The sequence below is a fragment of the Cupressus sempervirens genome, chromosome 7 (genome assembly GCF_028749045.1).
Source record: "Cupressus sempervirens isolate cs-2001-9-10 chromosome 7, ASM2874904v1, whole genome shotgun sequence".
NCBI lineage: Eukaryota > Viridiplantae > Streptophyta > Pinopsida > Cupressales > Cupressaceae > Cupressus > Cupressus sempervirens.
Genome location: NC_143124.1, coordinates 70365585 through 70389684, shown reverse-complemented (window position 1 = coordinate 70389684; position 24100 = coordinate 70365585). Strand labels below are relative to the sequence as shown.

General features: G+C 33.4%; 1 pseudogene across 1 annotated transcript; it reads left to right on the top strand.

The window, feature by feature from the left end:
- Positions 1 to 3023: 3023 nt before the first annotated feature.
- On the top strand, positions 3024 to 3692 carry LOC149545537 (endochitinase 4-like; annotated as a pseudogene). The gene is made up of 2 exons (XR_016354267.1): positions 3024 to 3478; positions 3577 to 3692. The product of XR_016354267.1 is annotated as an endochitinase 4-like (transcript).
- The last annotated feature ends 20408 nt before the right edge of the window (positions 3693 to 24100 follow it).

The window sequence follows — 24100 nt, the reverse complement described above, 5'->3', positions numbered from 1 at the left end:
AAATTTTATAACATCTCATATCAACTCAAGGATTTTGAGGAAAGGATTAACAAAATACTTAAGGACATTGATGAAAGAATTCATCAGCATGATTTGTTTCTAGATTCGATTGTGTGTGTAATTTTTAACATCAACGTTTCAGATCACACTCTGTGATCCATCATCAGGATGAGAGAAATGTAAGAATAGATTGGTAGTTCTACCAATCTATTCTTACATTTCTCTCAACCTAATGATGGATCACAGAGTGTGATCCAAAATGAACTACCAATCTATTCTTACATTTCTCTCATCCTAATGATGGATCATAGAGTGTGATCCGAAACGTTGATGCTAAAAATTACACACACAATCGAATCCAGAAACAAATTATGTTGTTAAAATGAATTGTGGAAACATGATAAAATTCATTGAAAGAATTCATTCTTCTATTGTAAAATTGATGAATGACAAAGTAAAAATGAAAAAGGTATTAAGCTCAAGGTTGACCTGAACAACAAAGGGAAAGATTCGAAGCTTGTAGAGGATCTTGGAAAAAGGACAAGGGATAGGCACAATAGAAAGAATGTTAGTGCCTATGGATCCTAAAAGAATATTGAAGATGAACCCAATGTGATGGTGATACATGAGGGTAAATCTCTCAAGGAGCTCATATAAGATTGGGTTGTCTTTGCTTTATCAGTTTTCTTTTTCCTATTAATGTGTTCCTACTAAGTTTGGTTGGTCTTATTAATGGTTTTTATTTTTGTTGGTTCTTGGATGGTTAGCAAATAGTAACTATATTTTCTTCTTGGTTCGTCTTTGTACATACAGATTTCATCTCAACTTAAGTATTTGTGGTCCAAGTGTTGCACACATATTTGCATTATGATTTGTATTGAACACATTGCCTAGTATTAAAGTTGTTTTGATAATTAAATTCTATTAATTCTCAATGAGCTTCTCAATACATTTGACAATTTGTTAACTCGTTAGAATAAGATTAAAAAAGTAATGCATAATATATCTTCTTTAAAGTGTTTGACTTGGATGCTCTTAGAGCTATCAGATTTCCACAATCCATCATTGTTGTGCATTTGATTTCTGGATTTGATTGTGTGAACAGATTTTTACATCAACGTTTCAGATCACACTCTGTGATCCATCATCAGGATGCATGCAAGAGAAGACTTGCATGCATCCTGATGATGGATCACAGAGTGTGATCCGAAACGTTGATGTAAAAATCTGTTCACACAATCAAATCCAGAAATCAAATGCACAACTTGGATGCTCTTTTCAATATTGATTTATTAAATTTTTTAATAAATAATATTTGTTAGATATATATAAACTAAATCAATAATAATAATGATAGAGACATATTTTTTACTTCCCCTCTGTCATGCAAACCATAGATGAAGATCGGACAAGTTTTGCATAATTAGCTATAATCTTCAGTGAAATATACCCACACAATAGTCATTATTCTTCTACTAAAGACCTCTTTTTTCTTTGTTTCATTTCTTTGTTCTAAGCTTCCAGGCCTTTGTTAAAAATATTTATTTTAACATATTTCATATAGACTCCAGGTCTTTTATTCAAAAAATATACAATAATGATAGACACTAGTAATTTCTATTAGAAACATTTCAAAGTTAAACAATACTAAGAAATACAAAGTACAACCAACATCCAATATTAAAATAATGAGTAATAAATTCAATATATATAAATATCATAAAATAATAGTTATCCAACATATACAATTTTTTTGGTTCTTTGTTTTTTTGTTTTTTTGTTATGGTTTGGATCCCGTTGAACTTGGTGTCCTATGGGGCTTTTATTTTATATATGATCATGAATTGGACTAGTAGCAACAATAAGTTCTGCTAGTATAATTTTTTGTTTTATATGCTTAGTAGGGATAGGATTGTTGATAAGGGTTACTCTTTTTTGGAGCTAGTCTTTATTTGGTTTTTGAAGTATAAAACTAGTATCGGTTAGATAAGTTGAAGGTGACTCCAGGCTATTCTTGAGCCTTTTTGTACTTCAAGGTTAACCCACTTTCTTTTGGCTACTATCTAACACTTCAAAAATATACAAATTGAGATACTAAATTAGAGCTACACTATACTAACAAGAGCACCAAGCATGGACCATTATATTCTGATTCCTCATAACCCAATTCGTCGGCACTATCACAAAACCCATTTTCTCGTTAAGAGCATATTATGACGAGAAGAAGAAAATGAACATTACACAAAAAAACTAATGGTAAAAAGAACCAAAGTCGAAAAGCGATAAAATCCTATTGAGAAACGAGGAAGCCATACCCACAAACCAAATTTCCTCTTCAACAATTGCACAATCTGCAACCTTGCGCCTCGTCCCGTAGCTCCTATATTCTTTTCCCAAATACGTTCAAAGAAACAAACTAAACCTTGCAAGCTCACAGAAAATAGAATAAGTAAATGGAAACGAGTTCACGGGAAAAAATATACAAAACCAACCGACTCTAATGAGCATTAAATTTAACTAAAGACCCTGTTAGACAAATTAATGTAAACCTGACCATAGTACATAGACTTTATGGCTTATTGAGTGATGTGTAAAAGGTGCTCTCTAATTTTACTGATTTTCTTATCCTTGAAATTATTTTTCTCATTGCCTTTTTGGTTCACGTCGAATCAAATTTCAAACAAATAGTAATATTCTAATTTCTTAAATGCAATAAAATGAATAGACTTTGTAACTATAAAAAAGGTTTAAATAAATTAAAAATCTCATTGGTACAGTTAATAATAGAGTGCGTTGAATGAATACAGTAAAGTGCATTGAATGAAAACAATAGTTACCTGCCAAAGGCAGGAACTAATAATGATTAGGCAAGCCAGATATTCTTATACAAGTAACTGATTGGCGTATTTCTCAAGGTCAATTAAAGATGGGACCAAGTCAATTTCTGCCGTGTTCCACTAACTTGCACTCCACTTATAAATACCACATAGATTGCACGTAAGTCGCAAACGAAGAAAGAGTGAGTGAAAGTAGAGATCAGCCATGGCGACATATGCAAAGTTTATAGTGCTACTGATAGCTGCGCTGATATTTGTAGGGGAGGTCCAATTGAGCTCCTCACAGAACTGCGGGTGTGCAAATGGACTGTGCTGCAGCAAATACGGCTACTGCGGAACTACAGAGGCGTATTGTGGTGCCGGCTGTCAACAAGGCCCCTGTTCTTCTAAACCCACCCCTTCCCCTTCTGTTCCCGCCCCATCCGGTGGCTCCGTTGAATCCATTATCACCCAAGATTTCTTCAACCGGATTAAATCAGGAATTTCTGCTTCTTTCAAGGGAACTAACTTCTACACATAAAACGGCTTTATAAGCGCGACCAAAGCTAGCAATTTCGCCGGTTTTGGCACCACCGGAAGTGTTGATGTCCGCAAGAGAGAGCTCGCTGCCTTCTTCGCCAATGTCGCCCATGAGACTGGAAGTATGAAAGAAACACGTTTCCCTATATTTGTATATAAGGTAAACCCTAATTACATTATTGAATCCTAATATTGAAACCCTAATTTGTATTCCATGCAGATCTGTGCTATGTGGAAGAGATTGTAAAATCAACGTATTGCCAGTCTTCTGGAGAATATCCTTGTGCGAGTGGAAAGCAATACTACGGACGGGGGCCTCTCCAGCTTACCTGGTAACATTATTTCCCCGCAATAGCGATAGCTAAAATATTCGTAAAATTTATGAATGGGTACTGATGCAAGTGTTGAATTTTATTCTTCTTGCAGGAACTACAATTATGGAGCCGCTGGAAAGTACGTGGGACTTCCGCTGCTGAATAACCCCGATTTGGTTGCCCAGCAGGCAGACGTTGCTTTCAAGACTTCGCTGTGGTTTTGGATGGTGAACAGCAAGTGTCATAACGCCATGACATCCAGCGGCGGAAGTGGATTCGGTGAGACGATCAGAGCAATCAACGGCGGAGAGTGCGGCGGAGGAAGACCAGCGGCTGTTCAGAGCCGAGTGAGTTCATATCAGAAGTTCTGCGGATGGTTGGGTGTCGCCACCGGTCCCAACCTTTCTTGTTAGACTTCCTTACGTGTTATACAATAAATAATTAAATAAATTGAGTGCCAGGCACTTAAATGGTGGCTCAGGTACAATCCTGTGTAAACCGCTATGGTGTAAATGAATTGAGTGCCAGTCCCTTAAATGGTGGCTCAGGTACGATCCTGTGTAAACCGCTATGGTGTAAATAAATTGAGTGCCAGGCACTTAAATGGTAGTTCACGTACACTCCTGTGTAAATCGCTATGGTTTCTTCACAATATCGAGATGATAATAATAACAAGGGGCACATGTGCCAAAGTTTTTGCCTTCATTATTTTATGGTTGATTAAAGTAGGTTTTGCTTAAAATACAATGTATTTAATTTAATAAAATAACAAATAAATAGTAATGAAAAATATCATATTATAGTGTTAAATTAAATTAAATTATAGAATATAGTTAGTATATTATTAAATTATATAACTACAATGATATATATTAATTAAAATAGTAAAAGTGTAAGGAAACTTGGTAATAAAGAATATAATCGTTTTCACATAACTCATAATAGATCTAAAATAAACACGGAATTAAAATCCACATGCAAGAGAATAGACAACATGCCCACAAAATTGTGACACAAGATATACTTTGGGAAACCCTCATTGAGGGAAAAACTCAGCCTCCAAAAGCATCCATCACTATGTATTATTCAGCAAAAAATATCATTGCAATACAACCATGGAAGCTTTCATAGCCATAGTCACAATCGAGCAAACTATGTGAACAAGCATGAATCCACACATCTCATGCCATGCTTTCAACCTTCACAAATGCTCCCTTGGCTAACCTGTCAAGCCTTGTCCCGCTCGACTCTTGCCTTTTGTCTTCTTCTTGTCACTCTTTCTCTCCCACCAACAACTATTCTTGTGGCTGCTTATATAGTAGCAAGTCCCACAAAACCACCAAGTGGTATTACATAAACCATGTGCTAAAACCATGTGCTACCTAACCCACTGACCCCACATTTAATATTGGGCATTTAATTCTTTTCCCCAATATTAAATAATTACATAAAATATTTTCACAATATTACAATACAACTCATCAAGAATATTTCATGAGAATCTTTACATGTTGCACATCCATCTAGGTACAACATTACATAATAAAATAACAATATTATGCAATGTGTGCAACACCCATTATCTCAACAATCTCCCACTTGTTGTATACATTGCATAGGGTCAATCCGTAGCCACATAAATGAACAAGGGAACAATCCCTCCTAGCACATCCACCATCATGGATCAAAATACACCAAGTGCTCCATCCTGGTACCCGCAACAAAATCAAAGTATCTAGCATCTCGAACATGAATGATCTCACCTCCTATTATGCCACTACCACTGGACATATATAGAAGCCATCCAAAAGAGAAAGCCACCCAACCTGTCGTATTAGAAGATCATAAAATCTTGTACCAACTGAAATTCCAAGCACAAAAACTTGATCCAAAGGTAATCACATGTATCTGTAGTTGTCAAAATATCCATAGCTGAAATAGCACCCACAGGAAAGTGCCAAACCCATCCAACTATCCATACCTCAAAGGTATAACAAGTGAATCTCATATCACCAACATCTCCAATCTGCAACCTGCAATCATAAGCCTCAAGAGCAATGCCTGTTACATATATACCAAGAAGCTTCCACTGCAAAAGATAATGTCAAATCTATAACCAATCCACTCAACAACATCTCAAAGAAGTGAATCCATGTAGTATCAAGGACATCCACAATACATAATCTGATATCCTGCAAGAACAACTCTCGTAACAAATCTCCAATAGTCTCTCAAATTCTCCACAACCAACAAAGGAAAGAGATAAAGAAATAACCATGTCATCTCTCACATGACATACATGAGCACAAACCAGTGATCACAATCTCCAACCAATCTCAAATCCAATGTAGGCAAAACTGAACATCCAAGAAGATAACCAAGACCAGAGAAACTATGCAAATCATAACTTGTATCATGTCTTTCTACACACACCTCTAGATGTAAACTGTGCAAGTATGATCTCCTCTATAAAACCCCAACAAGAAGCCTCAACAACACCCAAACCATACCATATAACTAATCATAGATGTAAGCCTCTCACAAGAAGATCAAACTCAATAAAACCATTCCTAAACCAAGGAATAACCATTCATAATCCAAGAAATATGCCCAATATAAAACCATCTCTCAAATGAACCCTCTAGAACTAACTCATGTACCATAGCTCAAGATCCATATCCATGAAAGACAAGCATAAATATAATGCAACTGAGAGAAACAATGAGCTATACCTCTCAAGTAGCAAATCACCGAGTAGACCAAGAGTGGGGAATGAGAATGCTCATCAAGATACCCAAGTCTCCAACCAAGACTCATCTAAGAATAATCTCCTCTCAAGTCCATATCAGGTGACTGCCCCTTGGACTTCCTATTGAAACTATCAACCGTCCCAACAAATACTTCTCTAATCTAAGAGAAATCAGCATCACCACCGTCTCTAAGTATCCATGAGCACCTGTAACCAATCAATCCATGCCAACTCCAAATGCAACATAGCAATATCATGAAGTATCCAGCTTATGATCAGTGTACTCAATACCAAGAAACTAAACCAAGATCAATGTCAAAGTTCCAACCATGGCCTCAGGAACATAAATATGACAACATGATTTAACCATCTCAACTAAAGAGATAACATACTCCACATGAACATACTATAACATGTCACAACTCTAAACGCATATCAAGAGTATACCATGACATAATAATGAAACCATCCTCATACCAAGGATAACATGCCAAATAAAAAATATAAACCACACCTTTACCAAGAACCTCATAAGTCCTTAAGATGCAACCATCTCCACACACCATGAAGAAAACCAAGAACTCCATGAGTCCTCAAGATCTAACCATCTTCAAACACCATGAAGATAACAAGTGCACCATGCAAATGTCAAAGACGCTTTTGTAGAAACAGGATCTAAGACAAACCTCCAACATCTGCAAACACTCAAAATATATCAATGCCAACAACTCCCACTCAACCGTGGTACCAAGTCACCTATGACATCATAAAATCCATCCTCTCCAAACCAAGAAGATATAAACCAAACCAGGAACTAATCCTGCATTGTCATCCCATCACTGTCACAAGCTCCCACTAAACCATGTATCCAAGCTATCCATGACATCATGATGAAAAATCATCATCTAACCATGAGAATCAACCAAGGCATCAAACCATCAAAGAACTCAAAGTGCACATCATGAGTTCCTCGAAAGAAACTAAATAACCATGATCCTCAACCAAGAAGATATACCACCATAACCAAATTAGAAAATCTAAGCTAATGAACATCAAGGATGTACTTGTATAACCAATCATGTCATGTCAAAATCCATGACACCATGATCACATCCATGAACTGAGCATCTGGCTCTCAAAGTGTCCAACCTGTCAGCATAAAATAGTCAACCACAATCCTCTACCATGACTGTACCTAGTAACAACATCTCATCCCTTCTACATGAAGATAAAATCAACAAATCATGTGACTCAGGGCATAGACAACCCATAACCAAGCTATAAATGCAACCTGTAAGTATAGACCGCTTACAACACTACACAACTTGTAGATCCAACAAGTCATCATGCATATCCAAACCAAACATTGATAACCATATCATCATGAGACCAATCTGAAATATGAACTGAGTATACAATGACATCAAATCTTAAATCTCCAATGCCATAAACTCACAATGTTACCATAGTCAAAATATACATATAAACTGTTCAGATCAATATATCAACAAATAAATCATGCCAAACCTACACCAAATCTGAACCAATGTGTAGAGCTCTCCAAGAGCTTTCTGTTGACTACTCGAAGTCCAAAATCCAACTCCGTATGCCCAAGTTATGCCCTAATCTGTGCTCAAAATAAATAACATTTGACTTTAGGGTTCTCAAAACTTGACAAAATCTCAAAATCATGGAACCAAACCTACACTATCTTGTAGTGCTCTAAATTAGCTTTCCAATGCTTATAAGAACTCTGAAATCTGATATTCTGAAAGAAAGTTATTGCCATTTTACTAAGACAGTCTTTTTACCATTTTCAGTAAGATTTTTCATTTTTAAATTTATTTATTTTTCAGTGACGAAAATTTCGACAGGATTAAATTTGACGGCCATCATGAGCTGAAACCAAAAAACTCTTTCATTTTCTCTGAACATGGCCAAACTAGGGCATATTATATATCAAATTTTATGGAAATGTCGACCCGGATCCAATGGTGAGGTCTGTTTTTACCCAGGAGGTCATGCTACCCCCCAAAACCCTCATTTAAATGAAACATCCGAAAAAATCTTTTTGTCCAACAATTTCACATGCCCAAATCTTTTAACATCCCATCATAACAGCAAACCCAAAACCCTCAGATCTGCAATAAATTATTCATATATCTTGCCCTTTCTTTTATCCTCTCATGCATTCCCATGGATTCAATCTAGGGTTACAATAATAAAACCATAGCTCTGATACCACTTGTAAGGAAACTTGGCAATAAAGAATATAACCGTTTCCACATAACCCATAATAGATCTAAAATAAACACGGAATTAAAATCCACATGCAAGAGAATAGACAACATACCCACAAAATTGTGACACAAGATATACCCTGGGAAACCCTCATTGAGGGAAAAATCTAGCCTCCAAAAGCATCCATCACCATGTATTATTCAGCAAAAAATACCATTGCCATACAACCATGGAAGCCTTAATGGCCATAGCCACAATCGAGCAAACTATGTGAACAAGCATGAATCCACACATCCCATGCCATGCTTTGAACCTTCACAAATGCTCGCTTGGCTAACCTGTCAAGCTTTGTCCCGCTCGACTCTTGCCTTTTGTCTTCTCCTTGTCACTCTCTCTCTCCCACCAACAACTACCCTTGTGGTTGCTTATATAGTAGCAAGTCCCACAAAACCACCAAGTGGTATTACATAAACCATGTGCTAAAACCATGTGCTACCTAACCCACTGACCTCACATTTAATATTGGGCATTTAATTCTTTTCCCTAATATTAAATAATTATATAAAATATTTTCACAATGTTACAATACAACTCATCAAGAATATTCTATGAAAATCTTTACATGTTGCACGTCCATCTAGGTACAACATTACATAATAAAATAAAATAATAAAATAACAATATTATGCAATGTGTGCAACACCCATTATCTCAACAAAAAGAATATATAAATAAACATTATAGTATCATACTAAATTAAAATTAGATGACATCTTAAAGAACATTTATCATACTAAAGATATTAATCAATTAATTATATATAATAATTATATATAAGATATAGATAAAATTATATAATTTTTTTAAAAAAGAGTTAAATTGATTAATTTTAATTATTAAATTGTTTGATATATTTGAATAACATTTTACAAATTACAAAAATAAACATCGATTGTCTTGTTTTTTTTTAAATTTATCCACTTGTCATAAATGTGAAAAAGATAAAATTGAAATTAATCCATTCATTAATAGAGGTGTTAGAAAAATGATTTTAAAAAAAAAAGGTTTATCCACTTGTCACAAGAAAAGATAAAGTTGCAATTAATGATTGCATTAATAGAGGTGTTGGAAAAAATAGTTGTATTTTTGTTGAAGAAAATTGAATTTTTTCATTGCCTTTTTCATCATAAGCCAATAAAGTTTTTTAAAAATTATACTTTTCAATTCCAAAAAAAATGCAAATTAATAAACCTTTTGCAAACATTAGTATATCAATGAAATTTTTAGATTATGTAACTAATATGGAATTTGGTGATTCCATTAGTTTCCTGCCAAAGGCAAGAACTAATAATATAGCCCATAAGGTATCTTATATGAAAACGAAAAGCAATTTTGTAGATGCTTTTAAAACATTTTAATTATAGTTGTGGCATCCCTAACGAATACTATCTAGACGGCAATGACAAAGGATCAATTTATGTTTTGTTTAATAAAAAGTTAAAGAACTACGGTTCTCTGACTTTTTAATTAATTAATAAATTAACTAAAATGTTCAAATCAGTTCCACATTTATATGTAGTTATTTATTTGTAGTTAGGGCCACTCTTAAACATTATATACTAGTGGACAAATCAAGTTTGGAAAAATAAGTCTATTTTGACTATTTAACATTTTTAGTGTGTTTGGTTGGTAGAATAGAAATAGAAAATTTGCAATATGTTTTCTATTTTCTGTTTGGTTCATCAATTAGAATATCTTTATTTGATCTCTTCATCTCTTGAATATCCTATCTCCTCTTCCTCCCTATTGCTTCCTTCTTTTCCTTTCCATTCATATTTATCTCCCTCAATGTTTTTCCTTTCTAATTTTTTACCACTACCAATCTTTTCACCTATCTATCTCTCTTTTGTCTTCATATTATTGATCTTATCTAGCCCCCTTGTAGCTCCGCCCTTAACCCTCCCTATATATCCTTACATTTTAAAAAATGTTATATTATTAATATATTATATTATATTATATTATAGATGTCGTATTTATATTTATATCTAACTTTATGATGTTACATATAATATCTAGTTGTCTTTCGAGATTTTTTTTTGTAGGAACTATACTAAATTATAATATTGCTATTACATAGATTTTTTAATTTAATTATTGTAAATAACCAATATTTTGAGATAGACCTATTTTTAAATATTTAGTATATTAGAAATAATATTTATATTATAACAAAAATTATGAACACTATTTCTTCCAAGTTGACTGAGCATAAGAATTCTCATTGAAATGTAATTTATAACTATCTCATCATAGTTAGATTTATTGAATTCCTAAACTACAAGATTTATTAACAATGATTATATTTTAATACTCGATATTTTGTTAGAAAGAGAATATAAGAATAATTAGTAATATACAATATTTGATGATATTTAAAAAAAAAAATTATAAATGATTAATAAAATATATTTAATATATTATAAATATTCTAATCTTAATCTTTAATAATTAAAATAAAATTTTTTCTTATAATTTATATAATCTAATTAATTAATTTTAATTTTTATGTCAAATTTATTTAAAAATATATAGTTATAATTGTGTACAAATATATCGGTCTTGTAGATATGTTATAATAGTTTTATATCAAACATTGACATCTTATGTGTCTGAGTTATATATTATAATATTTGTAAGCAATATGAAGTGTTGGGGATTAAATATGAAACCTCTCAGACAATTCTTAACCCTATATAAAGAGGTAGATGTATTTTGTTATTATGCAAGGAATAAAAAAAGATATGTGCAACAACACTCATAATTTGTGTTTGTTTATTCCTTAAGCTAGGTTTGTATTTTAATATGAAGTCCTGGAAAAAAAATAAAAAATGTAGAGAATTAAAAACTATAATACACTCGCACAATAATATATAGAAGAGATTAAAAAGTATAAAATTCAATTTGTAGTTTTTAATCGATATACAAATGACCAAAAAAGGAAATTTTGTCAACATCTCAACATAAGTTTCACCCACCTCAACATCTCGCATTTTGAAATCACTTCCCTTTGTCAGGCTCCGTAAGAGTACAATCGCATGACACCTGTAGGAGCCAGGATGCCATGCATTAGAGGGCATGAGGATGGGCATACCCAGGTAGTCGATCCTACTGCCTGGGTAGCCATTGCCAGTAAGTTGTGGGTCAGAGAAATTTTTGATTGTCTGGATGGATTGACAACCAAGTTGCAAGAGGCTTCTTTTCACCAAGAACTAACTTGGGTTAGGTGAGGACAAATGGATCACTTAGCAATCAAGAAGACTAAAAAATGAAAAAAACCAACCATTATTGATGTTCATGGTGATTTATTTTGGAATATTTGTGTGCAGGTACTGAGGTTTTTTGGGGTGGTAATTGGGGGGAAAGGTAAGGGTCAACATGGTGTACATGGATGACAAGAGGCTTGTTTCCCCTAATTATTAGAAATTGCTTTCAACGAGGTGCAATGGTTATGTCAATAGTAAGATATGCTTGGAAAATATATATGGGGCTAAGGGGAGAATTTGGGGAGCACATTCATATTTTTTAGTGGAGTGTTGTGGATTTTGTGTTTCAATATGCATGCTAGATCCTCTACAAAAAAGAGAATTTTAAATATTGATATAAAGTATATAGGTTGTTGCAATAGATGAGACATGTTGTTGCAATATAACACATATCTAGCAGTACCACGCAAAGAATGGGCAAGGAAAATTTTCAAAAGATATAGGAGAGAGTTGCATACCTTGTTTTGTTATAAAGACAATTTTTGTAGGCAAGCTTCTATTGTTATCTTTATAATTGTTTTGCATTTTGGAGTATCTAGTGTTGGCAAATGCCAGGTGAATGTAGAGGTCATTTAACGACTTTCTCTAGAAATTTTAGTGAATGTTAGGGCCTACCTTTCCATTGTATCAACACTGATGGTTCTTTTATGCAACATTAGGCCTTGGGATTTTTGAAATGGCCATAGCTCATACTATTGTAAGAGTCATGAGCAACCACCACAGGGGAAACCATAACATAATTGACAAGAGAGACATGGGACATTCATCATAGGTCCTTAGGGGAGGCTTAATGAAACAAGAGAAAAACAACATAAGGAGTGAGAGCTTATAATCACTTGATATAATGTGGAGAATCATATTTTATGTGTTTTACCCAAATGAATTGAATAACAACTCAAAATCTTCAATGTAATAATAAAGACATAATATTTTAATTTCATAAAAAAATATTTTATATTTAGACAAAAGAGTTGGATAGAATATAAAAAACTTCAATTATTCAATATATTGATAAAGACAATATTTAATTCTAACATCATAATACTTTAATACTTATAAGTTTAATTATAGTAGCTTATATTCTTTGTAAATTTTGACTTAGGTTAAAATTTTCTAATATTAATAATACATGTTAAATTCAACTAAAAAAATCAATGAAATAATAACAAATAATAACTCATTATAATTTTATTTGATATTTTTATGTTAAATTATTAATAGTATATCATTCTTTAAATAATAATAAGATAAACTTAAACTATAAAAAAACATAATGTTAGTTTGATTGTGTATTTAATAGAAGTTCATTCCATGGTCAAATATATGAAAAATTTATTTGTATCATAAGGCACAATCAATGATTCAACATAATTAGATTGGTGAGAAAAATGTTCTATTACATCTATGAAAAAATACCTAAAAATACTTAAGATAAATTCCCAAAATTGTGAACTTTAGTAGCCTCTAAGTAAGTAGGAGATAATTTCCACATCAAGTCAAATTGTGATATTGCTATCAAGATTTAACTTTTTGATTTTGAGTCAAACTCATTGACCCATGTTTCATGAGAATCACCTAGATCCAATGAGTGCTAAGTGTTCCATTTATTCTCATGAGAGGTGGATTCATTTTGAATCACTAGTCATGAAACATGGGTTAGTGAGTTTAACTCAAAATCACAGAATTAAATCCTGATAGCAATATCCAAGCCTCTAAGTAGTTTAAGTAGTAGTCAAGATTTAGAAATAATAGTGAAAGTTATAGATACACTCTGTAATATTGAAATGATCACTTCAATGACTTTCTTCTTAAACAATAGTAGATAAAACATAATTGGTACAACAAGAAATTAGAGGAATAAGAATAGCTATCTAATAAAGACAATTGCTAAAAAACAATATTCGAATAGTTAGTAAAAATTAACTATTGAGTCATTTTCCAAAATGCAAATTTGTATAAATATAGAAATAAATAGGTTATACTTGGTAGGGATATACATGTATGTCAAAGACTTTATATTCATTTACTCTAGAATGGTTAGTATGACATTTCTATTTTTACTTTTCTAGAGTGGAAAATGAGTTTAAATTGAGAGTCCACTCCCTCCCCTTTTCATTATTCATGATTAACAAAAATTTTTTTTTAAAAATTAGAAAATGAAATTATATAAATAAAATCAATCAACACAACCAAGTCATAAACTCAAATTCAATCTTATTAGATCCACAAATAATAAAATTTTAATTATTAACTTGGATAGTGTTTAAAAGCACTTGGAACATCTGCACTAAAAGACATTTATGTCAATGCAATGACTTAGGTAAACAACTCACCAATTTGAGAGGAAACAATTACACCATAAGAAGACAAAAATAATAGTGAAAAAAATTCGTATATTTTTATGGAATATACTTCATTCCCATAACCATAAACACATCTTTCAGTGATAAAGTCATAATCTTGTACTCATTTATTAGTTTTGGCTTGGACCTATAGTAAAAGGGTTAATCGTAACCAGTGATTAAAATATATATTTTATTTTGCCAATGAAAACTCAATTGTTGCTTCTTCTTCTTCATATAGCTATAATTGTTGGATACAATTGTTCAGTTATGTGTTGTCTTTGATGTCACACAAATGTCATATCAGTCATCAAACAAAATCTACTAAGCTCAGTTGGTCAACAAAACAAAGGAGAGAGTCTACTGAGCTCAGTTGGTCAGCAAGGCAAAGGGCAGAGTCTACCGAGCTCAGAAGGTTAGTAAAGAAAGTAGATAGTAGTTATTGAGCTTTCAAGGAATTTAGTTGTTATCAAGCTCACTTGGTCATCAAAGGGAAATATCAAAGAAACAGTTCTTACCGAGCTCTCATGGACAAAGAAGGAATTTAGCTCTTACCGAGTTAACACGATAACCTAAAGATTTTGCAGAAGTTGTAATATTAACCGAGTCAAGATGGTTAACTCGAGAAATTTTTGAAAGTAGTATCTATCGAGTAAGGTCGGCCAGTAAAGGATTTCATTGATTTTTGAAATAACATCTATTTGTCTAAAGTAATATTTGTAGCCGACTGATGTATGGTTTATTGATAAATGTAAGATGTGAATGAGCCGACTTGATAATCTGAATGGTATAAATAACAAGTCAAGTTGCAAATTCTAAGTGTGTGTGATGGATCTAGTGTGATATGAAGATTGATTATTGTGGAAGCGAATTTTGAAGAATAATCATAGATCATTGAGGAAAAATAAAGCTATAATTGATCAAGGAGACCTGTAATTAGCAAAACTAGTTGCATCTTAATTAAGGTCAATTCATTTTTGCTTTCTAAAAATTGTAGCAATAATTTCAAATCTCTTAGTAGAGTTGGCTTAATAGCCATTTTGTAAATCCTCTAACAAGGTGACAATTCAGTTGAATTGTTCTAAAGACCTCTAGCAAGGCCACTCCTAATAGGGTGATTAAATCCTCTAACAGGGTCACACCTAACAATGTGTATTGTAAACTTTAATAGGGTTGGCTCCTAACAGGGCTCACTTCAGAAGAGTGAAAATTGGTAGCTAGTTACTTGGTGGTTTTTCCCATATTGGGTTTCCACGTTAAATCTGGTGTCTTTTGTTCATTTTATTTAACGTTTGCATGCATATTAATAATTATGAATGCTAGATGATCAGTAACTAGTTAATCTACCAAGTTACAACATTCTTACAGTATTTACCGAGTATCAGTAGTAAATAAGTAATAAAGACATCTAAGGGATCTGTGGATTTGTTTTTGTGGTAACTGATTCACCCCCCTCTCAGTTACTCCATCTATAATTCCAACAATTGGTATCAGAGCTCTTGGTGCTTGCAAGAAAAGATTTCAAGGATCTAAGCCAAAAGTCAAGATGTCTTATAAGAGAGAAATTCCAAGACTTAACAAGGACAACTTCTTAGCATGGCAAGGGTTGATGAGACTTCATCTAGCTTCTATTGGAGATATAGGACTGAAGTACCCTGATGAAAAAATGCCAAACTTGCTAGTACATTATCTATCAATGATATTGCTGAAAAGAAGACCCACAACAACATGATGATAGATATAGCATCTACTTTGAGTTATGAAGAATTTGATGACATCAAGGACTGCAAAACCACCTTTGAAATGTGGAACAAGCTAAAAGAAATCTATGGAGGAGATGATAATGTGAGAAGAGCCAAAGCAAAAAGTTTGAGAGGACAATTTGATCAAATGAGGATGAGAGAGGATGAAAACATTGTAAAATATGTTGAAAGAGTTAAAGCATGTGTTAGTGCAATCAAAGCATCTGGAGGAGATATCAAAGAGGAGACAGTTATAAGTAAAGTTCTTAGAACTCTACTTCCCATTTATGCAATCAGAGTCTCTGCAATTCAAGAAAGAAGATGCGAAAAAAATCATAAGATAAATCTAGAGGCCATAGTTGGAAGATTGACTGCATTTGAGCTAGACAACTATGATAATTATATTCTAGTTGCCAAAAATATTGAATCAACATTTGAAGCCAAGCTTTCACTTAAAGAAAAAGGCAAAAAGTTAAAGGATCCTCAATTAGATAGTGATGAAGAATAAGAACAGAGTTCAGACAATGATATTGAAGTGGTTGAAGCTCTGCTAGCAAGGAAATATTCAAGAGGCAAAGGAAAATACAAAGGTACGGTTCCTCTAATATGTTTTTCTTGTGAAGAAATTGAACATATTGCTGCTAGGTGCCCAAATAAGCAAAACAAGGATGAGAAAAAGGGTCACAAGTGCAATGGCAAGAAAGACTTCAAATCTTTCAAGGACAAAGGTAAGAAAACATGTTTCATGGCTAAAGATTCTAATGATTCCGATGATAAAGAAGAAGATGAAATTGTTTACATAGCTGTAAAGGATGGGTCTGATAATGATGAAGAAATGGCACTTATTTCTCATGTAAGCAAAAATGATACATGGATTATAGATAGTGGTTGTTCTCATCACATGACTGGTGATAAAACTAAGTTTGAACACTTTGAAGACTATGATGGTGGCAGTGTAAGATTTGGTAACAATGAACCTTTGATGGGGACATGACCCAAGAACAGAATGGACACAACAGAAAAGGAGAAATTATATTAATTGAGAAAATAAGCTAGTACAAACAATACAGAGAAAATAAACTTCAAAACATGCCCTAAGGGCTTACAATAGCATAAATCTGGAGATAATTTCTCCTATCAGTACCTCCTCTCAAACTCCACTCTGAACTGCCTTTTACAATGCCAAAAATCTCTTTAAATAGACCCTAGAGGGTTAAGGACTAGGAGTACATTCTAGAAAGTACTAGTAGGCATCCACCGACCAAATAGAAGGTTCCAAAGCTGCGTTAGAAGTCGACGCAAATCTAGAAGAATCCAAAAATGGTAACCGAACTTTCGGGAGGCATAAATTTTGAACCGTAGCTCCGATTGACAAACTGTTTACATTTTTGTAAAGCTCTCGAAGCGCTCTATAGACCTATGCACTAGCTTTTCTTGTCCCCCATTTTTTGACCCTTTTTGAGGTCATTTAATGCCCCTAACCTAACTTTGAAACATTCTTAGGAGGTCTCCACAACTCGAAAAACTACAATACTTTTGACCTAATTTTTTTCCTGGAATGCTCTAAATTACAATTACATTCATCTAGCCAATTTACACCTCCTAGTTCACCAAAATGATGGCTCAATTACATACTCCTTTTTTTTAGGATTTACACAAACACTGATAGTGGAATTGTGAGAGTTGGAACCTTTATTTGGCCCAAATGGGTATCCAAAAATAAAAACACATGAAACAGAAATTAAGTCTAAGTTTTTTTTTTTGGGTGACACAGGATTGCCCTTATACCTCTGGATGCTCCTGCATCAGCCTTGTTGTATAAAAGGAAAAGGAAGAATCTCACTAACCAAGAAACTTGTATGTGATAATGCATATTGGGTAGAAGGACTAAAGCACAATCTGCTAAGTGTGGCATAGCTACTCAATAATGGATTCAAAGTGGAATTTATGCATGGAAAAGCAAGACTGCTAGATGGCAAAGGAAAGTTGATTGGATCAGGCACTCAAACTAAAGGTAACTTGTTTTATCTTGAACTTTGTGAATGTTCATGTTTTATTGCTCAAGTTGAAGAGAGTTGGTTATGGCATAGGAAGTTATGTCATGTAAAATTTGACAACTTGGTAAAAATAAGTAAATTCAAGAAAGTAAGAGTCATTCCTAACATAAAGAATCATGAAGTTGGTCTATGCAAGAATTGTCAAATTGGTAAAATGGGAAAGACTAGCTTTAAAAGCAAGAACTATCAGTCTGAAGAAATTTTAGAAATTGTGCATACTGATTTATGTGGACCTATTGGCATTGAAAGTTATACTGGTGAAATTTTTTTTATTCTTTTTGTTGATGATTATTCAAGAATGATGACTGTCATGTACCTAAGAGAAAAATCAAAAGCATTTGAAACATTCAAATGGTATCTAGCTAGAGTGGAAAAGGAAACATGCAAAAGAATGAAATGTTTAAGGTCTAATAGAGGTGGTGAATTTATTTCACATGAATTCAATAAATTTTGCATTGAAAGGGGAATCAAAAGACAGGTTTCAGCACTATTAACTCCTGAACAAAATGGAATAGCTGAAAGAAGGAACAGATCTATCATGGACTATGCAAGAACCTTAATGATTGAAAAGAGCATTGCTATCAAATACTGGAAAGAAGCTATCAACACTGCAGTTCATACCTTGAACTAAGTATAGTTGAAAAAGGACTCATTCAAGACTCCCTATGAGTTATGGTATGGCTACAAACCCAATGTAAGTTACCTAAAAGTATTTGGAAGTAAATGTTACATTTTGAAAGAATCTAGAAAAGGTAAATTTGATGTAAAAGGTGATAAAAGATTTTTTTGAGATATTCTTGCAAAAGTAAAGCATATAGATGTTTGAATCTGTCTACTCACAAAGTCATAGAAAGTGCACATGTGAAAGTTGATGAGTTTGTAGAAAGATTTGAAGAAGAAAGCAAAAGGGAACCTAAAGACTACAGGAGATTTGTTTACATTGAACTTGATACAATGCCAAGTATACCTATTAATCAGGAATCCTCAACTCCAAAGTCTTTAGTAACCGAGTCATAGGAAGTTTAAACCGAGCTAATGCCTACTGACTTGCAAGAACTCGAGTTGCGAAAATCCGAGTTGCAAGAAATCGAGTTGGAAACAGAAGCTACCAAATCAACATCTATAGAGCTCGAGCAACCAGATCCAGAACCAGAAGTTGAGACACAGAAGGATAACAATGGAAGTCATTCAAAAAGAAAGGAGCCTATGTCAACCAAGTATGTCAAGAAGCATCATGCACCAGATCAGATCATTGGAGATAAATTAGAACGAACAATGACAAGAAGTAACTTGAAAAGCACTTGTTTACTTGCTGATTTTGAACTTAGAAATGTCAAAGATGCATTAGAAAATGAAATTTGGATTGAAGCCATGAATTAAGAGATAGAACAAATAGAGAAAAACAAAACATGGACAATTTTACTTAGACCTAAAGAAAAAAATGTGATTGGAACTAAGTGGGTATTCAGAAACAAGTTAAATGAAGATGGTAAGGTGTCAAGGAACAAAGCTAGACTGGTATGCAAAGGATACTCTCAAGAAAAAGGTGTAGACTATGGAGAAACTTTTGCTCTTGTTGCAAGATTAGAAGGTGTCAGAACCTTACTTGCATATGCTGCATACAAAGGATTCAAAGTTTATCAAATGGATGCCAAGTTAGCATTTCTCAATGGCATATTAGATGAAGAGTTTTACATTGAACAGCCTAAAGGTTTTGTTGATCCAAACAAGAAGAACATGGTCAGCAAACTACATAAAGCATTATATAATCTGAAACAAGCCCCTAGAGCATGGTATGAAAGATTGCATAACTATCTTATTCAGATTGATTTTCAAAGAACTAATGATAACAGTAGTTTGTACATAAAGGAAGGACCAGATAATAAGATTGTTTTAGCAGAGATATTTGTAGATGATACTTTGTTCACAGGAAATGATAATCTTTGCAAAGAATTTTTAGAACAAATGAACAAGGAATTTGAAATGTCAATATTTGGTGAAATCAAATTCTTTGTTGGTCTTCAAATTCAACAGAGTAAGAATGGCATCTATATCACTCAATCTAAATACATCAAGGAGATACTAAAAAAGTTTGGTATGGAAGACTGCAAACTACTTGGGACTTCTATGTGTACTAGATTGAAACTTACCAAAGATGATGAGTCAAAGGAAGTGGATCAGACATTATATAGATCTATGATTAGAAAGTTGCAGTATGTAGTGCATACAAGACCAGACATTGCCCTTGCAGTAGGAATTGTGGCAAGATTTTCAGCAAAACCAAAAGAAAATCACATGATGGCAATCAAAATGATCATGAGATATTTAAAAGGAACTGGAGATTATGGATTATGGTATAAACTTGGAGGAAATCTAGATTTAAAAGTATTCATTGATGCAGATTTGGCAGGAAATGTTGATGACAGAAAGAGCATAAGTGGAGGAGCTTTCTTTCTTGGACAAGTAAAAAGCAGAATTGTACATCCCAATCCACAGCAGAGGCTGAATATGTTGTAGCAGCAGTAAACTATTCAAACATTGTGTGGTTCAAACAACTATTGGAAGGTATGAAGCAAGAAATCAAAGAACCTGTTGTTATGTTTTGTTATAAAACAAGTGTAATTAATATCTCCAAGAATCTAGTGATGCATTCAAAAACCAAGCATATTTCCATAAAGTATCACTTTCTTAGAGAACTGGTACAAGAAAAAGAAATCAGATTAGAATATGTCCATACAAAGGAACAAATTGCTGACATATTCACAAAACCTTTACCTAAAGATGCATTCTTGTATCTTAGAGGTAAGTTATGGGTCATTACCCTATCTGAAGCTCACTAAAATACAGTTTTAGTGATGCATCAACAGAAACAAAATTGAAGATCTATCACTTGATGCAAAAAAGTAATGAAGACATTGCATATGAATCAGTACATTAAGTACAATGCTATTCAGTTGATTTATGTTGTCTTTGGCATGTGCTATCAAATATGGAGAATATATTGTCATATCTTTCTAAAATTTGTAATATAATAAGAGTTTGTGTAAGAGGGAGAGATTATTATGAAGGATGGAGTTTGCTGTGTTTGAAGAAGAAAGTGAAGTATTTTGTTAGTAAAGACTTGTTTTCTAATTTCATTCTGCTATGACATATTGTGTTTCCATCAATGCCAAAGAGGGAGATTGTTGGATACAATTGTTCAGTTATGTGTTGTCTTTGATGTCACACAAATGTCATATCAGTCATCAGACAGAATCTATTGAGCTCAGTTGGTCAAGAAGGCAAAGGACAGAGTCTACCAAGCTCAGTTGGTTAGCAAGGCAAAGGACAGAGTCTACTGAGCTCAAAAGGTTAGTAAAGAAAGTAGATAGTTGTTATTGAGCTTTCAAGGGATTTAGTTGTTATCGAGCTCACTCGGTCATCAAAGAAAAATATGGAAGAAACCGTTCTTACCGAGCTCTTACAGACAAAGAAGAAATTTAGCTCTTACCGAGTTAATTCAATAACCTAAGGATTTTGCAGAAGTTGTAATATTAACTGAGTCAAGACGATTAACTCAAAAAATTTCTGGAAGCAGTATCTACCGAGCAGAGTTGGCCAGTAAAAGATTTCATTGATTTTTGAAATAATGTCTATTTGTCTAAAGTAATATTTGTAGCCGACTGATGTATGGTTTATTGTTAAATGTAAGATGTGAATGAGACGACTTGATAATCTGAATGGTATAAATAAGAAGTCAAGTTGTGAATTCTAAGTGTGTGTGATGGATCTAGTGTGATATGAAGACTAATTATTGTGGAAGCGAATTTTGAAGAATAATCAGAGATCATTGAGGAACAACAAAGCTATAATTGATCAAGGACGATATAATGATGATGATCAGAGACCTGTAATCAGTAAAACTAGTTGCATCTTAATTAAGGTCAATTCATTGTTACTTTCTAACAATTGTAGCAGTGATTTCAAATCTCTTAACAGAGTTGGTCTAACAACCATTTTGTAAATCCTCTAACAAGGTGATAGTTCAATTGAATTGTTCTAAAAACCTCTAGCAAGGCCACTCCTAATAGGGTGATTAAATTCTCTAACATGGTCACACCTAACAGTGTGTATTGTAACCTTTAACAGGGTTGGCTCCTAATAGGGCTCACTTTAGAAGAGTGAACAATTGGTAGCTAGTTACTTGGTGGTTTTTCTCATATTGGGTTTCCACGTTAAATATGGTGTCTTTTGTTCATTTTATTTAACTTTTGCATGCATATTAATAATTATGAATGCTAGATGATCAGTAACTAGTTAATCTATCGAGTTACAACATTCTTACAATATTTATCGAGTATCAGCAATAAATAAGTATTAAAGACATCTAAGGGATCTGTGGATTTGTTTTTGTGGTAACTGATTCACCCCCCCTCTCAGTGACTCCATCTATAATTCCAACAATAATATCTAACAAACTCCCCTCTTCCATTACTCTTCGATGGATGTTCAAAGGTCCCTTTTTACAGTAGGAAGTATGTAGGTGAAAGTTGTGGAATTTGGCGAGCTACCCTACCAATTGCATTTTCTTGGAATTCTCTATTGCTTTCCATCAACTCCATATTGTGCATATCTTGTGATAGTGCATTCCATGAGATTACATTTCTTTAAGGCACTATGTAAAACAAGTCATGTGCATTATCCATGCTTCCACATTTTCCATAAATGTCCACCAATGTTGTTGCAACTATAATATTTAACAAAATTTATCAATTTTTTATTTAAGCAATATAGATGTCCTTTCTCAATCAATGAATGTTTAAAGTTCAGATAAATGCATGTTTAGAATTCCATTTAACTTTATCTCAAACCTTCTCCTTTAGTGCTAGAATTGACTCATCAATGCGTGTAGAGATGAAATGGCCAACATCAGATGGAGCTGCTCGATGTATGAGAAAAGAAACAAACCTGACGCTTGAAAATTTGACCATCTTTATACGACTGAGCATAACAAAAATGTTAGTGTTTTCTTTAAGACATCAACTGGGATCCTACTTTGTCCAAAGGGTGTGCAGAGTTCTCTAAACTTTGTTGGCGCTTGCCAAAATATGCCTTGTGTGTGGGAGGGTAGATTATAGAATTTTATAGTATGAAAAACTTATAATTATTTTGTTCTCATTGTAATCCACTTCTCTGCTCATAAATGGAGTATGGAGGGTAGATTATAGAATCTTCATGCAAGATTATGGAAATCTCGTATCAAAAAATTCATAGAGAGGATTTCACAATGGACCTATCTGTCAACCCACAGACTGTTTTAATTTATTAAAACAAAATTGTATTCGTGAATAGTTTTCACAGGACCTTAACAATTGAGTTCTTTGATCTCCCACATGACTTTCAATTTTCTTGAGCAAGATCTAGACTAGTGAATTAATTTTGAGAAAGACTTTACCCTACAGTTATTTGTTCACCACATGATACTTACTATACTTCAACAATAATTGTGGCAGTAAAGATGGAGGTTCTTTACGAAATATCGATAGCTACTTGATACAAGAGCATGAGTCTTATGGTTAAGAGCCAAAGACTAAGGGGTATATATTCTGCCAAATTCACCCAAGGCACAATCCTGACCTCATCCCTTTTTAATGTTGGAGTCACGCACTCGCTCAGACTCAATTTTTGATGGGCTCTTTAAGAACCTTTCAACTTCCCCTGCAAACCAAGGGCCTATTGACACAGTAAATATATTTTTTGATGAAGACTACATAACAAAGTTATTCATTCACTAAATTATAACGGAGAATTATTGGAAGGAGATTTATTCCATTTTTGAAATCTTGTCTCACAACCCTTTATTTAAAATCATTTCTTCCCCTTCCCACTTGTCTTCCTATTCTTCCAACTGTGAACTCTTTTCTAGCTCCCCTCGCCTCCCCTCCCTCCAATAAGGGTTATGTCCATCTACAAATTTAATACTTTCTCTGTGAA